The sequence below is a fragment of the Phyllostomus hastatus genome, unplaced genomic scaffold (assembly GCF_019186645.2).
Source record: "Phyllostomus hastatus isolate PE091 unplaced genomic scaffold, TTU_PhHast_1.1 phas_contig_38, whole genome shotgun sequence".
NCBI classification, from domain to species: Eukaryota; Metazoa; Chordata; class Mammalia; order Chiroptera; family Phyllostomidae; genus Phyllostomus; species Phyllostomus hastatus.
The window spans coordinates 39,391,555-39,410,362 of record NW_025333869.1 but is presented as its reverse complement, the minus strand read 5'-3'; the positions used below and the strand labels follow the sequence as shown (position 1 = coordinate 39,410,362).

At 35.1% G+C, this 18,808-nt stretch overlaps 1 protein-coding gene across 1 annotated transcript in view; it reads right to left on the bottom strand.

The window, feature by feature from the left end:
• PCDH15 (protocadherin related 15) overlaps positions 1-18,808 on the bottom strand; it is a 782,416-nt gene that overhangs the window by 265,118 nt on the left and 498,490 nt on the right. The window lies entirely within an intron of this gene.

The window sequence follows — 18,808 nt, the reverse complement described above, 5'->3', positions numbered from 1 at the left end:
GTTTTATCTTGAAGAACACCATTACTGCCTCAGTTGTATGCTTCAAACTTACTTTAACAAAATCATGACTTTTTATTCAAATTACATTTATTATTATTTCTATTTTGGGGGTTAGAATTTTCTTAAAGTAGCTCAAAGCTCCTTTTTATTAAATTATTTAATTAAAAGACATAGTCATCAAAAACATTTTTATGAAATCATTCTAATAAAATTTTACTTTTTGAAAAGCTTTTAAGCAAAATAAAGATCATAGGCACTAAATATTTTATTACCTCATCACCTTGTAATTTGCCTAAATCCTAATTGTTTCTAAACATGTCCTCAGTAGATTAATTACTTATAGAATATTAAGCCCTTCTGAAAAGCTGCAGTGATTTTTAAAAATCTTATACTTATGTTTATTGCAATATTGTTCCAAAATAATCACATTTTAAATTAACATCTAAAAGACATTTTAATCAGTTAAAGTAGATGTGTCAATCCTTGCTGCTGATTTTATCTCTTTATTTTTTTAATTTGCCAATAAAATTAATCAAATTATAATTTTATTTTTAAAATATTTTTAACAAGTGAGCTACTAAAATGAGAATAATATGTAACATCTAAGGTTAGCATAAGAATTAGAGTACATATTTGTGCTTGTGCATATATATGTGTTTATATATTTATGTACATGCATAAAAAACATATTTATTAGTTATTTTGATACTTTTTCAAACCAAGCTTTCAAATTCTATTTTATGGAAATGGGTAAATAAGTTTGCACTTACCTTAGTTATCATATCCCTTATAATATTTTAGACAAACTAATTGCATCCTTTTACATTTTTGGCTAAATACTTATAGGCATAATATCCACTTGCCCCTCCCAGAGCAGAATATGACTGGTCTTAGGGTTTGGACATACTGAATGAGAATCTTTTGGTGTGGGATATAAGAATCTATATTTTCCATAGATATCCAAGGCTCTACCCACACACACTCAGTTTTGAAAACCACTGGGCTAGCAGCTCTTGTCAAGTAAAAAAAATGCAGCTTCAACTGATTTTTAAGTTAGTAGCCTAAGGGATTTCTCTATGATTTGACCAAAAGCTCTCCTCATTAACCCTGTAGGTAAAAGATTCTCTCATTCATTAACATTTTTTTAAAAACCCAGAACACAAGTGTACTCCTAATTCACTTTCAAAAAGTTAGATCCAGAGACATTGAAATAAAGAACAGACTGACAGTAAGCAGAGGGGAAGAGGGAGAGGGATAATGGAGGAAAGAAAGGGAAAGGTCATCAAGGAACATGTATAAAGGACTCATGGACAAAGTCAAAGATAGGTAGGATTGAGGATGGGGGGTGGACGGGGTGGGCGAGAGGGCATGGGGGAAAAGGGAGACAACTGTACTTAAAAAATAATAAAAATAAAATAAAGTCTACCCTTTTCAACATATAAAAAAAGTTATATCCTTCTTGCTTTTGATTTTCTTTATAGCTTTACCTTACTGGTCTGGAGTACTTGAAAAAAAGTGTTTAACAAGCTCTGGCTGGTGTGGCTCAGTTGGTTGGAGTGATGTCTCCTAAACTGAAATGTCTCAGGTTTAAATCCAGGTCAGAGCAGCACCTAGGCTGTAGGTTCAGTACCAGTTGGGGAGCATACAGGAGGCAATAGATTGGTGTTTCTCTCTTACATGGATATTTCTCTCCCTGGCACTCTCCCTCCCTTCCCTTCTTTCTAAGATCAATAAACATACTCTTAAATGAGGATAAAATGTTAATAATAAAAATAAACAAACAAACAAATAAATATCTAACAGAATATGAGTGCCTTTCCACTTGTGTGAAATATCTTTAATACTAAAATTACTATACTTTGTGTATTGTCTAATTCTCTCCTTTGACTCTTCTCACATTAAAAGGTTACATCAAACTAAAAAGTTTTTGCACTCAAAGGAAAACATCAACAAAATGAAGACAACCCACTGAATTGGAGAACATACTCACTGATGAATCTGATAAGGGTTTAATATCAAAAATTTATAAAGAACTTATAAAACTCAACACCAGGAAAACAACCAATACAATTAAAAAATGGGCAAAGGACCTAAATAGACACTTCTCCAAAGAGGACATAAAGATGGCCAATAGACATATGAAAAGATGTTCAAAGTCACTAATCATCAGAGAAATGAAAATTAAAACTACAATGAGTTACCATCTCACACCTGACAGGATGGCTATCATCCATAAATCAACAAACAAGTGATGGTGAGGATGTGGAGAAAGGGGAACTCTTTTGCACTGTTGGTGGGAATACAGACTGGTGCTGCCACTGTGGAAAGCAGTATGGAGATACTTCAAAAAATTAAAACCATTGCTTTTTGACCCAGGCATCCCACTTCTGGGAATATATCTGAAGGAACCCAAAACACTAATTTGAAAGAACATAAGCACCGTTATGTTCATTGCAGTATTATTTATAATTGCCAAGATATGGAAGCAGCCCAAGTGTCCATCAGTAGATGAGTGGATAAAATAACTATGAAATAGTTACAAAATGGAACACTACTCAGCCATAGAAAAGAATAATATTTTACTTTTTGCAACTGTATAGAAGGATCTGGAGAACATCATGCTAAGTGAAATAAGCCAGTCATAGAAAGACAAATACCATATGATTTCACTCATCTGTGGAATCTAATGAACAAACTGAACTAACAAGGAAAATAGAGATAGACTCATAGATGGAGAGCAGCATGACAGCTGGAGTGGTTAGGTGGTGGAGAGACTGGGCAAAAAGGAAAAAGAACTCATGGGCATGGACAGCAGTGTGGTGATTGTGAGAGGGAGCAGGGTATAAGGGGACTAAAGACTAAGGAAAAATACAATGAAATTCAACAAAAAAATAAAGGGCTAAACTTTATTGTACAGATGGACATTGACATACTCTCACTCAGATGAGGCATGTGTTTGCCACAGAGAAGAAACTTGAAAATACAAAATTAAAAGGGCCCTGGACCCCAAAGCAGAAGACAGAATCTCTGTGGTCCAATGTGACTGTCATGTTCATCTCCTTTGTTTCCACTCCTCCTTTCCACAATAATTCAAATGCTAGAAGAAGTAATTATGTGATCCCTTGGACTGGGATCACAGAGGAAGATCATACTTCAAGGTCTTGCATTTTTCATCTTCAAAATTCTAGGACTTCCTTGCAATGTATTTAAATAAGCGCCAACCTATTTGAGGGTTATTGCTTTCTAAACTGCTACCTCCTTTTTATCCCTAATGTCAGCATAGTGTCAGAGTTGGCTTTCCTAGAACAAAATACCAATAGTATTAACAATAAAATGGTATCAATGATGCTGTAATGAACAGTATTAACTCAACAATTTCAGTTAAGTACATAATAAAACAGGACTGTCACTAGATAAATAATATTTTATGTGAATATTTTATATTTACATTTTATAGCTAGTATTAAGTGCATAAAATTGAGCATCTATGTAATACAAATTTTATTTTTATAATGTAGCCAATGTAATGTAGAAAAATATCTATTTCTGAAAATGAAAATTATAAATTTTCTCTTTTTCATTTGGTAATTAACATCAAACTAGAACAAGAGGGGTTATATATTTTCTCAGATAATCTTATGATTTTTTGAAAGATGTTAGAAACTCACTAATTTAAACCTCTCATTTTATAAAAATTAGAAAATCAGAAAAAGTGACTAAATCAAGGTAATAAAGGTGATTTGCAACAGCAGACAATCTAAAGGGCAAGGCTTCTGAATTCAAAACCAACCTGTTCTTTCTCCCCACATTCCACAAGAACACATTTGGGGAGTAAATTGGAGAATTTTTACTTATCTGAAGTGTGTTTCTGTGTGTCAGATTAAACATTCTCATTTTGTAGTGATGGATTTTATTTTGCAGGGATTCATGATGTTTCAAGTCTTAGGTTCAGGCTAATTATTTATATCATGAATGAAACTTCATCCATAGCACTTTTTTTCTAAGGCCAAATAAAATATTAATAAAGAGGCAGTTAGGAAGATAGACTTAGGATGCTTAAACTCAGCAAATGGCATAATTTAAAATGATAAGTAATTTTTTGATTTGACAATAATATTCAATAGTAATGAGATGTATTTAGTGGTTTATACAATCTACTTTGTAATTTTCTATTATACATGTCAACACATCCTAGAAGGCATTTAGTTTTAACTGCATTTTTACCTTGTTGCTAAAATGAAGGTTATATGTGTATGCATTGTTTTCTCTAGCAGACTTAAAACAGAAAAATTACCTTATTTTTATTGTACTTTGTCTCCCAGAAATATTGGGCTAAAAAAGCTATATTTTCAGTTTAATGTTCACAGGTTCTATATTACTATTTTGAAAGTACATAGTAGAATCTGTGGGAAGCAAAGATTTCATATTTAAAATAAATATGAGATGTCTGAGAAACTTCTCAGGAGAAGTTAAAGGGACAGAGTTTTAAGGTGCAAGACGTATTTAGGTGTAAAAACCATAGAGCATTATAGACCAGGGGAAACATAGGGGCAAATTTATAGAGTAATAAATTAGAAAACTATAAGATTTGTATGACTGATAAAAAAGGATATAAGTAGGGCACAGGAAGATGAGCAAGGGACAGATCATTTAGGGGCTTATGTACAATATTTATTGATTTAGACTTCATCTTGACAGCAATGGAGATTGGTTGATAGATTTAAAGTAGGGTAATATGTTCAGATGTACCAAATAATATATAGTTCCCACAATACACCATGCTTTGTCATGTCTTTGTGTCTTTGCTTTAATTGTTGCCTCTGCTTAGATATACTATTATCATCCCTATCCAAGTTATCCTGTACTTATAATATCTACTATTGTATGTCCAGGTTTACCTGTGCCTTCATATGAATATTATAAGGGCAGAGATCTCATCTTATATTTCTGGTGCCTCCCAAAGGGGCTAGAGATTGTGGAAACTCAGTAAAATTTTTGTTAAAATAAGTATCGCCTCCATTTGTATTGTTAAATATATCATATGAAGTTATTTTAAAGAATACATATTGACAATGGAAAAACATTTTTATTTGCAAATGGATTATTTAATCTTTGTTAATTAGATATAACCTTAGATTCCATGAAAAAGAATGGAACTCAAAAAGTATGCCATGTTATGCAAAAATCATTTTCTAATAATTTTATTATAAGATATTGGGGGTGGAATGGCAGAGACTGTCTTATATTCTCTATGTCTTCATGAATACCAAATAGTAGTACTTTATTCATGTTAAGGTGAAATACATTTATGTAATTTAATTCAAGTCCACGAGTATAAGGAGACCTACATATACCACTAAATACTATATCCTAATATTTAATTATTGTTTCATGTTTTGCTTTTTATTTGTGCTCTTATGTTTATCAAAGACATAAATAAAAAGCCCAAAACAATACAAAACAAAACAAAAACTATGCCCCATTGACCCTCTTACTCTCTTAATATTTAGCTAGTTTACTCAATCAGAATAACAAAAAAAATAATTCATATCAACATTATTTTAAGAGTCAGTTTTTTTTTAATTTATGAGTGGAGATTACCAATCTTAAAATTATAAGATCAATGATTGTATTTTATATTATTATTTAATTAGGTTTACATTGCCATTGTTGTTGTTTGGGTCAATTTGTAAATTATTCCCAATCTATACTTTTATGTTCCTAATTTTCCAAAAGTATCTCCTTCCATATGGAAATACTAAAAACAAAGCCTCACTCTTCACTTTAAATAAGGATTAATTCCGTTCAATCTGAAGGATCAATTTCCCTCCAGAAAAGAGCCAATGCCATTATCCATATGAAAGTAGACATTATCCCAGCAGGTAGAATGGAGGTATATTTTTTGCAGGCCCCACTTGATGTCTGATCAAATATTATTAACTGAATTTTTAGTGCCCAAATCAATGTATATAAAGAAAACAATGAAGCTATGTCCAACTAAGTATCTAGTGGCATCCAAAAGACCTGTATATTCAAATTCTGAAGATGGCACTTTGTTTTCTGAAGTGTAATATGATTTTTTGCAACTGAAAATCTATTAAAGTTGATTGTGAAAAATTCCTGTTTAAACTGTGTGTCCATTTACAAGTATTTTTTTTTTCAATTGACCATAGTTTAATTGACCCACACAGTTCATATCCAGCTTGGTCCAGGGTCAACTCCATGGTTGGGGGGTCCATGTATTAAGAGAGCAAACTGTAGTTATATGCAGATTTTCAACTTTGTTGGAGGCCAGTGCCTCTACTCCCCACATTGGTCAAGAGTCAACTGTATTATACCAATTAATGTAGGCAATAGCTAATCTAAACAAATCAGCAGTATAACTTGCAAACAGAAACTAAGTAGTAAGTGGATTATGAAATCTTATTCATTAAGTAATAAGGTGGTTAAAACACATTAATCATAAAATATAAGCATATGTAGATTAGACCAGATCAATTTAGCCAAGTACTATCTTCAGTGAAATAAATTACAGAATAAATTAGTGACTACTAAAGGGCTTCAAGAAAAGTTTAAATGATGAAACAACAGGTGCCTTAATTCTTACACTTAGCATTATTAGTTTTGTTATTGAGCAATTACTGTATTTTTTTCTCAAGAATAATTACACAAGGTTATGGATGTGGAACAGAGTGGAGGAACAGGTTTTAGATTCTGTCTTGAGTTCAAGTTATGATTTTAGTACATGTTTGCTGGGTAGACATGAGGGTGGGAAAAAGGGGCACTTAGACAATCCAATTATTCTCTTTCAGACTCAAAGTGTTGGTGTGCAAAAATAGACACAGTTATGTAAGAGTCATAATATTGTTAAGATTAGAAATTTTATATATAAAATAGCTTGCATGGCTGCTGGCCCTAGTGTGTGGTAATTAAATAGCATCAATCATGTTTATTTCCTCTTCAGAATAGCTCAGCATGAACAAAGATATTATTTAAAATGCATTCAAACTTTGACTCCTCTTTTAGATTCTGTAATTACTCACTACATAAAAGTATTCCATATGTTTGTTTGCAAGGAACAGCCCTTAACTGTTTCCTCACCTTCAGGCACATACACATCCATCTGTTATTCAGGTGTATGAACTATGGCTATGTCCAACTTAATGTGTTCAAAATTGAACTCATCTCCTTCACCCAACCAATGTTCACCATTTAATATCACCACCATCCAGACATCCAGAAAAAAACTTGGGAGATTTTTTTTTTGACAATTCCATTTCTTCATTCTTCCCAACATGCCCAGTTCAAGCCATCAGCAACATTTTCCTTGGACTCCTGTAGTGGTGTTCTAATTTCTCCCACTAAAATTCTGTCTCCCTGAAATCTGTCTGCTATAGGGACAATGGAGTGATTTTTCCTGAAAGCAAAATAATTTCACATGACTATCTAATTTAAAGTTCTTCCAAGGATTCCTTCCATTGACTGGATAAGTCCAAGCTTTTTAACAAAGCAAATTAAAATTTTCATGATATGACCTGTAACCTCTCTACCTTTCCCCCAGCCTGCCCCCCATTTTCATCAAAGTTTAGGTGCTAATAACACTGATTGACTAGTAATTATCCATAAGCATGAACTATTTCAGGCCTTTAAGGCTAGTAAATAATGTGACATACTCGTGTCACCTAGGTGACTTCTACTCATCCACCTGAACTAATCTTGTTTAGGAGATCTTCTAAGTACTCCCTCACTATGGCAAGTGTCCTGATGAACTTGCCCCAGAAAACCAAGAATTTATCTCAATCTCAAATTGATTATACTAAATTGAATTTAATTATTTCATATTTCTGTTTCTATACTTTACTGTATTTTTGACCTGCAAATAATGTTACTATGTTTACCTTTTTATTCCTATAGTATAACATAGTAAATGACAGTTTTGTAACAAATCATTGATTTTTTTTGGACCAAATAGAAAATCTTACACTCACAGGCACCTTTGTTTGTTTGTTTTTACTTTTTAGAAACAAAATTAGAAAAAATTACTGTATACTATGAGGGAAGGAAGAACAATTTCAAATCTGCCTCTGTATTTTGGGAACCAAAAAAGATATTTGAATTTTGTATTATACAGTCCCTTATTCCAATTCATTTATTTAAAAAACAAAAAAAAAATGCCCTTTGTTAAGAGCCTAGGAAAACAAAACAAAACAAAAACTTGTTTATTAGGAATCTAGGGAATTCTAGGAATTGTTTTGGCTTCAGGACACAGGAGAAAACCAAACCACAGTGATTCTTGTCCTTGTTAACTGGAACTCTAGTAGGGAAGGGGCAAGGCAAACAATAAACTTCATGCTCTAAATAAAAACACATATGGCATATTGCATGGTAGTGAGTGCAGTAGGTAGAAATAATGCCAGGAAATGCCAGGAAAGGGGTATGGAAATATTGGGAGGCTGTTGAAGTTGCAAGTAGTTGTCAGAAAAGGCTTTGCAGAGACAGAAGTAATTGGGTAAAACCTGAGGAAATGAGTCCACAGAGGAATCTGAGGAAGTAGCTGGTGTTGTCTGAGAGGAGATGAATGTCGAGTTCAAAAGTCTGAAGGCAGCTGCAAGCCTCAAGACAGAGAGGAGACCAGTGAGCTAACTGGAGTCCACTAAGAAAAGCAGAACTGAGTGGATAACCAGGTAAGCAGGAAAGTGACTAGAGGGAGTGTCCCAGGGCTGGTGGCAGTTGGCAAATTGTGCTGGGTCCCATGGGACCTTTTAATGATTTTGACTTTTACTTCAAAGTGAATGTGAAATCACTGAAATTTTTGAGTAGAGGAGAAGATCATATTGTTACCAGTATCACACAGGCTACTGAGGGGGTCTCAGGAAAAAGTTTAATTAGACTTCTTATTAGAGGAAGTTTTCAACACTCTGAACTACAGAGAATAGTAGTTTGGATTGGGATGTTAATAATGAAAACAGTGGGAAATGTTGTTTTCTGAGTACGTCTTTTTATTTGTATTATTTTTTTTTACTTTAAACATTGTTCAAATACAGTTTTCTCCTTTTTACTCCCAATCCAGTCCCCCCTCCTACCCTCCCAACTTCCCTCCCATTACCACCCTCCCCTTAGTTTATGACCATGTGCTCTTTAAGTTTGTTCCTGTGAACTCTTCCCACTGTCCCCTTAAATTCCCTCTTCTCTCTCCTCCAGTCACCGTCAGCATGTCCTCTATTTCAGTCTTTGGTTATATTTTTCTTGTTTCTTTGTTTTGTTATTTAGGTTCCTGTTAAAGGTGAGATCATATGGTATTTGTCTTTCACTGCCTGGCTTGTTTCGCTAAGCATGATGTTTTCCAGCTCCATTCACGCTGTTGCAAAGGGTAGGAGCTCCTTCTTTCTTTCTGCTGCATAGAATTCCATTGTGTAAATGTACCATAGTTTTTGGATCCATTCATCTACTGATGGGCATCTTGGTTGCTTCCAGCATCTAACTATTGTAAATTGTGCTGCTATGGACATTGGGATGCATAGGTTCTTTTGAATTGGTGTTTTAGTATTCTTAGGATAGAGTCCCAGCAGTGGAATTGCAGGGTCAAAAGGCAGATCCATTTTGAGTTTTCTGAGGAAGTTCCATACTGCTTTCCACAGTGGTTGTAGCAGTCTGCAGTCCCACCAGCAGTGCACTAGGGATCCCCTTTTTCTCCACAACCTCTCCAACACTTGTTGTTTGTTGCTTTGTTTATGATGGCCATTCTGACTGGTGTGAAGTGGTATCTCATTGTGGTTTTTAATTTGCATCTCTCTGATAGCTAGCGATATTGAACATCGTTTCATGTGTCTTTGGATTTTCTGTATGTCCTCCTTGGAGAAGTGTCTGTTCAAGTCCTTTGCCCACTTTTTTAATTGGATTCCTTGTCTTCTTAGAGTGCAGTCTTGTAAGTTCTTTATATATTTTGGAGATTAAACCCTTGTCTGAGGTATCATTGGCAAATATGTTTTCCCCATACAGTTGGTTCTCTTTTGAATTTTGATACTGTTTTCTTTAGCTGTGCAGAAGCTTTTTAATTTTGATGAGGTCCCATTTGTTTATTCTTTCCTTTATGTCCCTTGCTCTAGGGGACAAGTCAGTAAAAAAGTTTCTGCGTGAAATATCTGAGATTTTCCTACCTACGTTCTCCTCTAGGACTTTAATGGTGTCACGTTTTATATTTAAGTCTTTTATCCCCCTTGAATTTGTTTTTGTATATGGTGTAAGTTGGTGCTCAAGTTTCTTTTTTTTTTTGCACGTGGCTGTCCACTTCTCCCAACACCATTTGTTGAAGAGGCTATTTTTATTCCATTGTATGTTGCTGCCTCCTTTGTCAAATATTAATTGACCATAGAGACTTGGGCTTATTTCTGGGCTTTCTGTTCTGTTCCATTGGTCTATGTGCTGTTTTTATGTCAGTACCAGACTGTTTGGATTACAGTGGCCTTGTAGTATAGTTTAGTGTCGGGTATTGTGATCCCTCCTACTTTACTCTTCTTTCTCAAAATTGCAGCAGCTATTCGGGGTCATTTATAATTCCATATAAATTTTTGTAGTGTTTGTTCTATGTCTGTGAAATATGCCATTGGTACTTTAATAAGAATTGCATTGAATGTGTAAATTGCTTTGGGTAGTATGGACATTTTGATGATATTAATTCTTCCAATCCATGAACATGGTGTATGTTTCCATTTGTTTGTGTCTTCCTTGATTTCTTTCTTCAGTGTTGTGTAGTTTTCTGAATACAGGTCTTTTATCTCTTTGGTTAGGTTTATTCCTAGATATTTTATTTTTCTTTTTGCTATTTCAAATGGGAATTTTTTTCCTTGATCTCTGTTTCTGCTGTTTCATTGTTGGTGTACAGAAATGCCTTTGATTTCTGGATATTGACTTTGTATCCCGCTGTTTTGCCAAATTCATTTATTAGGTCAAGTAGTTTTTTGGTAGAGTCTATAGGATTTTCTATGTATACTATCATGTCATCTGCAAACAGTGACAGTTTTGTTTCCTCCTTTCTGATTTGGATGCCCTTTATTTCTTTTTCTTGTCTGATTGCTGTGGCTAAAACTTCCAGTACTATATTGAATAGAAGTGGTGAAAGTGGACAGACTTGTCTTGTTCCTGATCTTAGTGGAAAAGATTTTAATTTTTGGCCATTGAGTATGATGTTGGCTGAAGGTCTCTCATATATGACCTTTATTATGTTGAGGAATGCTCCCTCTATTCCCACTTTGCTGAATGTTTTTATCATGAATGGGTGCTGTACCTTATCAAATGCTTTTTCTGCATCAATTGATATGATCATGTGGTTTTTGTCTTTGCTTTTGTTTATGTGATGTATTACATTTACTGACTTGTGAATATTGAACCATCCTTGCATCCCTGGAATGAATCCCACTTGGTCATGGTGTATGATCTTTTTAATGTATTGTTGGATGCAGTTTGCCAGTATTTTGTTGAGGATTTTAGAGTCAATGTTCATCAGCGATATTGGCCTAAAGTTTTCTTTCTTTGTTGTATCTTTATTTGGTTTTAGAATTAGGATGATGTTGGCCTCATAAAAAGAGTTTGGGAGACTCCCATCTTTTTGGATTTTTTGGAATAGTCTGTGAAGGATAAGGGTTAGTTCTTCCTTAAATGCTTTGTAAAATTCTCCTGTGAAACCATCTGGTCTCAGGCTTTTGTGTGTTGGGAGTTTTTTGATTACTGCTTCAATTTCTTTTGTTGTTATTGGTCAGTTCAAGCTTTTTGCTTCTTTTTCATTGAGTTTTGGGAGATTACATTTTTCTAGAAATTTGTCCATTTCACCTAGGTTTTCAAATTTCTTGGCATACAGCTCTTTGTAGTAATTTCTTACAATCCTTTGTATTTCTGTGGTATCTGTTGTAATCTTTTCTCTTTCATTTCTGATTGTGTTTATTTGGGTCTTCTCTCTTTTTTTTCTTGATGAGTCTGCTTAAAGGCTTGTCGATTTTGTTTATCTTTTCAAAGAACCAGCTCTTGGATTCATTGATCCTTAGAATTGTGCTTTTAGTCTCTATGTCATTTAATTCTGCTCTGATCTTGGTTATTTCCTTCCTTCCACTTGCTCTGGGCTGCCTTTCTTGTCATTCCTCTAGTTCTTGTAGATGTAGGGTTAGGTTGTTTGTTTGGAATGTTTCTAACCTTTTTAGGTGGGCCTGTATCATTATGAACTTCCCTGTTAGGACTGCCTTGGCTGTGTCCCATAAGTTTTGGGTTGTAGTGAGTTCGTTTTCATTTCTTTCCAGAAACCTTTTGATTCCTTCCCTAATATCATTCTTGACCCATTCATTGTTTAATAGCATGCTATTTAATCTCCATGATTTTGAGTGTTTTTGTTTTATTTCCTTTGGGTTGGTTTCTAGCTTCAGTCCCTTGTGATCAGAAAAAATGCTTGGTATGATTTCAATTTTCTTGAAATTCTTGAGGCTTGTTTTGTGTCCTATCATGTGGTCTATCTTTGAGAATGTTCCGTGTACATTTGAAAAGAATGTATATTTAGCTTCTTTTGGATGGAGGGCTCTGTATATATCAGTAAAGCCCATTTCATCAAGGGTATTGTTCAATGCCACAATATCTTTGTTGATATTTTGTTTGGAAGATCTGTCCATTTTTGATAGTGGGGTGTTAAAATCTCCCACTATAATTGTGTTGCTGTCCAGATCTTTCTTGAAGTCCTCTAATATTTTCTTGATGTATTTCGGTGCTCCTATGTTGGGTGCATATATATTTACAATATTTATGTCTTCTTGATGTATTCTTCCCTTGAGTATTATGAAGTGACATTCTGGGTCTCTCTTTATGGCCCTTTTTTGGAAGTCTATTTTGTCTGATATGCATATTGCTACCCCGGCTTTTTTTTTTCCTGTCCATTTGCTTAGAAGATTTGTTTCCAGCCCTTCACTTTCAGCCTGTGCAGGTCTTTTATCCTGAGGTAGGTCTCTTGTAGACAGCAGATATGTGGGTCATTTTTTCTTATCCAATCAGCTACTCTATGTCTTCTGATTGGAGCATTTAATCCATTTATGTTTAAGGTTATTATTGATCGGTACTTATTCATTGTCTTTTATGTATGTGTGTTCTTCTCTCTCTCTCTCTTTTCCCTCCCTTCCTTAAAGCAGTCCTTTTAGAATCTCTTGCAGAGCTGGTTTGGTGGAGGTGTATTCTTTTAGACTTCTTTTGTCTGGGAAGCTTCTTATTTGGCCTTCTATCTTGATTGCGATCCTTGCTGGATATAGTAGCCTTGGTTACAGACCTCTGGTTCTCATTACCTGGAGTATTTCTTGCCATTCTCTTCTGGCTTGAAGTGTTTCCATTGAGAAGTCTGCTGTCAGCCTTATTGGGGCTCCCTTGTATGTTACTTCCTTCTTCTCCCTTGCTGCCTTTAAGATTCTCTGTTTGTCTTGAAATTTTGTCATTTTAATTATGATGTGCCTTGGGGTGAGTCTCTTTGGGTTCCTCTTGATTGGGACTCTCTGTGTTTCCTGGATTTGTGTGACTTTTTCTCTCATCAAATTAGGGAAGTTCTCCTTCATTACTTGTTCAACTAGGTTTCTGATCCCTTGCTCTTCTTCTTCTCCTTCTGGTATCCTTATTATACGGATATTATTATGTTTCATATTGTCTTGCATTTCTCTTAATCCCTCTTCATTCTTTCTGAGCCTCTTTTCCTTTTCTTGCTCTTTCTAGATGTTGTTTTCTACTTTCTCCTCTAGCTCACTAATCCGATCTTCTGCTTCATCGATCCTGCTTTTCATTCCTTCTACTGTGTTCTTCAGTTCAGAGATTGTATTCTTCATTTCCTCTTGGCTTTTGTTGAGAGTTTCTATTTCCTTTTTCATGTTTATATAGTTTGCAGTGAGATTGTTATTGTTTCCCTCCAATTTCTGATAGCTCATTGTGAGTTCATTGAACTTTCTGGTAATCATTGTTTTGAACTCACTATCTGATAGTTGAGTTGCCTCTATTTCATTTAGCATTTTTCCTGAGGCTTCCTCGTTTCCCTTCAATTGGGGGTTGTGTCTTTGTTTTCTCTTTGTTCATGGGTTTCTTCTTTTTTCTTCTTGTTAATTAATTTGATCTGTTCTGATTCCCTGTAATTATGGTGTGAACTTCTGTGGTAGAATATTTGTGAGATTCAGTGGTGCAATCTCCTTCGTGTATCCTGGTGTTCACAGCTTCCCCCTACTCTTTTTTGTGATCAGTTGGAGGAGTAAGGCAAAATGGTTTAAAACAGCAAGACAGTATACTATGATATTTACTTTAGCAGCCAGTAGAGAAGAGATGGGTTATCCTTTGGCTTCTTATAGTGTTAACCGTGATCCTCCACCCCACTATCCACGTTTTAGAAAGGATGGAAAGAAGGTAAGACTCTTATTGGGGACGAGAGGATTGTTAGTTGGATCTAGAAAGCTGTGAGGCTGTGGGAGGTCAGATTCTAAGGTAGGGTTGGACTAAAGATTAGTATATAGGAGTAGTGTGTAAAAGAATAGAGACAACCCCCACAATAGTATAGTTCAGAAAATTGCAAAGTGGGCTGAGATCAGGTAGGGGTATTGAGAAGCATTTACAATTGTATAGACTAGGTCTTACTAGCAGTAATAGTAAAGTGACAGTCTTGTGGCAGAATTGATGAGGTCTAGATAACAAGAATAAAGAGTATAGAATCTTGAGAGGTGTATTAATGGAACACAGATGAAGGACAGTAACTTATCAACACCTTGTGACTGAGATACCAGGGGGAACCTATCAAATGACAGTATAACCAGCCAAGCAAAGAAGATTATACAGAAAGAAAAAAGAATACCAAAATATTATTAAAATAAAAAAATGTCGGAAAAGTGAGAAAAAGATAATACAAATTTACAGTAACTTGCAAGATTAAAAAAAAAGGAAAGAAAAGCAGAAGATGTAGTGCAGGAGAGATAAATTTGGAGTGGAAAGAATAATATTAGGATGAATGGAAGAGAAACATAAGGGATTGCAAGATAAAAATAGTAAGAATTGAAAAATAAAATGTCACATAAAACACAAGATAAAATCAATCAACCAACAACAGCCAGAGAAACCAAACAAAACCAAACAAAACCACCCCCCCAAAAAAAAACAAAAACAAACAACAACAACAACAACAACAAAAACCTCTTGTTGGTTCCTAACTGGCCAGACCAGTTTTTCTGATCTTGCTGGCTTCAGCTGGCTGAGGGACCTTTGAAATGCTTCTCTCTCTCCCAGCCAGATCTCAGCAAGTCTGTCAGGTACCCTGGGCACTCCCGAGCACACTGGCTCTCTGGATCTCATTTCCATGTTCTTCCAGACTCCAGAGTCCTGCAGGGTTCCAGCTCTCTGATCTCAGGAGGCACCCTCAATGTTTTGGGATTCACTGCGCCCTCCCTGGGGATCATAAAAGGGTGCACCCCTCCCCCAAACTTTTGAGATTCAGGGTCTAGGATCGCCCTAAGCGCCTCGCCCCGACCCTTCCGGGTTCAAAGCGAGCGAGAGTCAGTCTTCCCCAAGGTGCGAGAGCCAAGCAGTTCCCTGCCCCGAGTTCCCCGCTGAACGCAGAACCGCACTCCGACAGGGTGTTGGCGCCTTTCCCGGCTCCCTTGGTCAGGCTGGCTGGAAATTTCTGAGCCACTACTGTAGGAACCCACCAAGCACCACATCCCTCCCCAGATCGCAGAGCGGTTCAGGCCTCCCTATGGGACTCGAGCCGAGCTCGGCCCGGCTCTGTGCTCTCCACCGATCTGCACTTCCACCGGGCTAGGGGTGTGGGCGCTCTTCTAGGCTGCCCCTGGTCCTGTCGGCTAGAGGCCCTCACTTCTCCCAGGTCTCTGGGCGGATGCTCATAGTCCCTGGGCAATTTTTTCCCAGTCCAACTGGCCAATCTGTTCCTTCTAGCAACATGTTCTCCCCTGGAGTTGCTCACCCCCGTATTCGGGGGAGGGAGCAGCGACTTCCCTCTCCCGGGAGCCCTAGGGCAGACCTTGGAGCACCGGGCGGGCCTGGGGTCTGCACACCCCTAGAGCCCGCGCTGATCCCTGGGCCCCTTTTGTCCTGTAGCAGTCTCCTTACCATCTCGTTTTCCAGTGAGTGCAATAATTTTTGATGTCCTGCTTTCAAAAGTGATTCGGTAGCCTAGCCCACTTGCTCTGTTTCTCCACCGATCCGCGAGTTTCCCCCCTCTTCACAGAAGCTGAGAAAAACGCTGCCTAGAGTAAAGCCACCATCTTCCGTCTCCCCCTGAGTATGTTTTTAAGGTCGAGTTTAGAGTTGTTTCTCAAGATTTTGTTTGGAGTTTGAAAGGAAGACAAGCAGCCTTGATGGTGTGGCTCTGTTGCTTGGAGCATTAGTCTGTAATCCGAAAGACTGTGAGTTCAATTCTAGGTCAGGGCACATGCCTGAGTTGTGGGTCGGGTACCCAGTCAGAGTGTGTGTAAGAGGCTACTGATAGGTGTTTCTCCCTCACATCGATATTTTTCTCCCTCTCTCCCTTTCTCATGGTTTCAAATTCAATTAATAAAGCAAAGTTGTCTCTCATAATTCATTTAATCTCTTCTGTTTATTCCCCCTTAGAATTTATTATGTGAACTTCCGCTTTTTTCCTTTTTTAAATTAGATGACCTGGTGTTCTATTACATTTATGTTTTCATTTTTGTTGTTTTTTTCAGAAAAGCAAATTTAGATTTATATATTATTTTTAGAGATTTTACAGTTCATCCATACTTGCTGTTACACTTGTTAATTCTTGTATTGCTTTGTGTTTTTTGTTGGTTTCTTTTATGAGGTATCATAATAAGTATATAAAATCTTTAGAAAAACATGCCCTACTTTCACTAAACAAAATAATGAACATAACCCAGAAGTTTATTTCAAAATTAAAAAGCCATAGCCTAGTGGAATTCATGCCAAAAATGTAAAGTAGATTTATTTAGAAACTATTGTATTTGTTATGTATAATGCACAGATTTTTTTTGCCCAAATTTTTTAGGGAAAAATAAGGAAGCACATTATATGTGGGTATAATGATTACATACCACGGGTATAATATAATCCCATGTGTAATGTGCACAAAAATGTGGGTATGCATTATACATGGCAAAATGTGGTACATATATTAAGACCAATCATCATACCATTAGCTAAAGAAGGAAAGTCACTCTGTCTACATAGATGATAAATATTCATTTTACCTGAATAAACCACCACTCTTATTTTTGAAGTCAATAAAATAAGATATATAAATACACTGTTAACATTATACATATATGTATTTTATATATATATATTTTAAAAAGAATTTAATATAATGAAGAAGCATAAGATGCATTCCCACTCAAGTTAAAAACAAGAAAAGCATTCTTATTGGAATAACTACCAAGCAAAATTAAAAGAAATAAATGAACAGAAGAATATAAAATTATCACTATTCATAAAATACGCTCATGGATAATATAGGGTAATCAACTGAGAAATATAGAACTGTAAGAGATTAAATAAGAAAGAAAGTTAAAAATCAATGTAAGAAGAGTAATAGCTTATATACACATACATATATATATATATACATATACATATACATACATAAATAGACATATATATAGCCAACAAGAGACAGTAAGTGAAAGGACTCTATTATCTATAGTAACAAGACACAGAAACAGACCAACAAAAAAAGTATAGGACTTATATAAAGTAAAAATTTAAAAAATAAAAACTAGAGAAGGACATAAAATAAAGCATACAACTAAAAAGAAGAAAGTTCTTAGATGAAAAGATTCAACAGCAGAAATATACAGCTTAACCCTAAGTAATTAATTTATAAATTTGGAACTTTTATAAAGAAAATATTAAAAAAAACTACTGAGAGACATAAAATAAAGTATACAAATAAAGAGAAGAAAGTTTTTGGATAGAAAGGTTTAACATCAAAAATATACAACTTAACCCTAAGTACTTAATTTATAAATTTGATATCTTCTTAATAAATATGTAGTTTAAAAAACTGAATTAACTTGTTTAAACTCAAAGAAAAAAATAACAGAAAGTAACCAGGACCCTTTTTGGGGAGTGGAAAACAGGATTTAGCTATGTTAGCTATATCACCATATATCACAATATCATAAAGCATAGTTGAAAATGTAAGCAATTAAAATTGTTTGATAATTACTCACGAAAAAATAGGTAAGCTAATAGAATAGAAAGTCTAGAATCAAATTTATGTACAAAAGATGATATATGATATAATAAATGTAACACAAAATTAGTGAGAAAAAATAGCTATCCAATATATAGGTTAGAGCTAAAGTAGGTGTACAGTTCTTTGTGTGGAAAATAATATAATAATAAACAATAATACTAGAATAAACTGTTTTACATATTCACAACTGTAAATCTACTTTTGTCCCCACTATGTGGTAAATGGTATAATTCCCTGAAAAGATCTTGCTGAGTCAATGCCTCTTTGTGTATACCAGAGACAAAGATTTAAACATATAGTATGAATAAAAAAAAATAACTAGAAGAAACCTAAAATAATTGAAACTTAGACTGAACATATCAATAGAAAAATGGGCAATGATTATGACCACAGATTTTATAGAAAAAGTGGAGAATTGGCTCTAAACATAATTAAACTCACTCATAATCAAATGGATAAAAAATGTGTTCTAATTTTTTACCTATCAGATGGGCAAACAATTCAAATGTCTGATGTTACACACATCTAGGGAGACTGGGTAGAATTACCAATTCTCAGCTTGGCAGTTGG